The sequence below is a fragment of the Nannospalax galili genome, unplaced genomic scaffold (genome assembly GCF_000622305.1).
Source record: "Nannospalax galili isolate Female #2095 unplaced genomic scaffold, S.galili_v1.0 scaffold1119, whole genome shotgun sequence".
In the NCBI taxonomy this organism is placed as follows: domain Eukaryota; kingdom Metazoa; phylum Chordata; class Mammalia; order Rodentia; family Spalacidae; genus Nannospalax; species Nannospalax galili.
In genome coordinates, this window is record NW_008343597.1 from 2692670 (window position 1) to 2694752 (window position 2083).

The window sequence follows — 2083 nt, forward strand, 5'->3', positions numbered from 1 at the left end:
GTCATAAAAGCCTTTGACTACCAGATGCAAATTGAAACTCAACAACTGAAGTAAAAAATGATAAATTATAATAAAAACTAAAATTAAAATTAAAATACACTGTCTTCTAGATGTGATACGGCTCTTTAACCCATGAACTTATAGCAGCAGTGATTGTCCACATAAGACCTACACAAGACCGGGTTCACCAGTGTTCTAACATGGGGAGGGGAGGGGCTTGTGAGGTCCCCCCATACACGTAGGTAATGGTTGTTTCCTCCACTTGGATTCTCTTTGTATCAGATTCCAGGGATGAGGGAAAGGGTAGTGTCACTAATCCAAACAAGTCCAGTCTGTGTGTCCTTCCAGATGAGGATTTCTGTGACTGAAGACCGCTTTCAGCCAGAACTATGTGATGTGAGAATCTCCACCTGAATCTTACAGCCTGTCTCCATTGTTTTGGCAACTCTATGCACAGAGCCTGCTTTCTGTGATGGGGACTCAGGGTGTATGAGAGGCCTGCCCACCCTAGCTTCACTTTGGTCTTTTATTTATTTATTTATTTTTTCTGGCTTTGAACCTAGGGGCTCTTATAAGGGAAGTGTGCTACCCTGAGCTTCAACCCAGTGCTTAGTTTACCTTTATTGTGCAGTCAGGATACGGTGACAGTTCCCAGAGCAGGTTCTCAGATGTGGTTTAGCTCTGCAGGCAATGGACGGGAGGGGCCTTCTTTGGCAGATATCTACCTCACTGTGCTCCCCTCTCCAGGACCTGATCTGCTCCTGTTGGCTCTCACTGAAGGCCTTGTCTAGCCTCTGGATGCCTTACTGCAGCCTGGACATCCTCTCTCTGGCTCCTGAACAGCCCACTCATGTGGGGACTTTAGAGTGGCTACAGCTGATGGCAGTTGGTGGGAGCAGATGTAGGGGCAGAGTGGCTTAGCTGTTTCTAAGCCCCACACTAGCTGATTTTCTAATTTTTTTCTTTAGCTTTATTCTTATAAGAGGAGAATCCTGTGAGTTTTGATTCACTAGTTGAAACTAGATGAAAATCACTAGTTTTTCATCTGATCACTCATGCAACTTCTAATCTGATGTCTTACCCAGAAGTCCTATGGTTTTTTTAGGAGTCTCAAGCTAATCAGAAACAGACTTGCCAGATCCCAGAATTTACTTCCCCATGTTGTTTGTTTTTAGGATTGGATATGAAAGAAGAAACTGTGTAAGACTTGGAAGAAAAGTGTGATAGAGCATTTATTTTTTACATGACTCTCAGATTCAGGCCCCAGTCACTGGGGCAGCTCATACACAGCTCAGTTTACTACTGATCCATGCTCTTCCACTTTCTCTAGGTTTTCTTTGTCTCAGGCAGACTATGTGACTTGCATATTGGCAAACGATACTGTGTCTCCTGAAGTTCATCAGCAAATAGATTTGGGAGTGAGGGAGGATTGTCCTCACAGGTCCCGTTGCCATCGTGTCTCACGGCACCTTTGCAAGGGCTGCGTACATGCAGCTTTCCTTCGTAATCACTGGTCTAGCTGACCATTAGTAATTTAGGCTCACTATCACATTCAAGGACAATGATTTGCAGAGACCGCCCATCAGCTCCAGGAATTTCAGGATGTCTATTCCTTACAACTGATGTCTTCTACTTCACTACTGAACGTTCTGTTCCTCTGGTTCTACCTTTCAAAAGCGTGAGGATTAAAGACTAAAGAATTTATTTTCTCTATTATTCCCGATAATTACACCTAGGTGTGTTCCGTTATCATCTATCAGAGAATCTGACAATTTAAATTATTATGGTGCAAGGTTTGCAACTTTAGAAAATCTATACACTTTCTGTATGCTTTATTTTTTTCACTAAAAAACTTCTAGAGAATAGAATAAAAGAAAGTTGTTCACAATAACTTTTCCTAAATTACGTGGAAGGGAGTTTAATTTAGAATCAAACATCTGACTCAGACCACAGATTAGGCAGCCACAGTTGGGACCTTGTTGAGGACGTGCAGGTGTGCCTCTCAGCTGAACTCCAAGAAGGGCCATGCTTAAGGAGCTCCAGTTTTTGTTCAGCTTGTAGTATCTTTTCAAATACTGTGAAG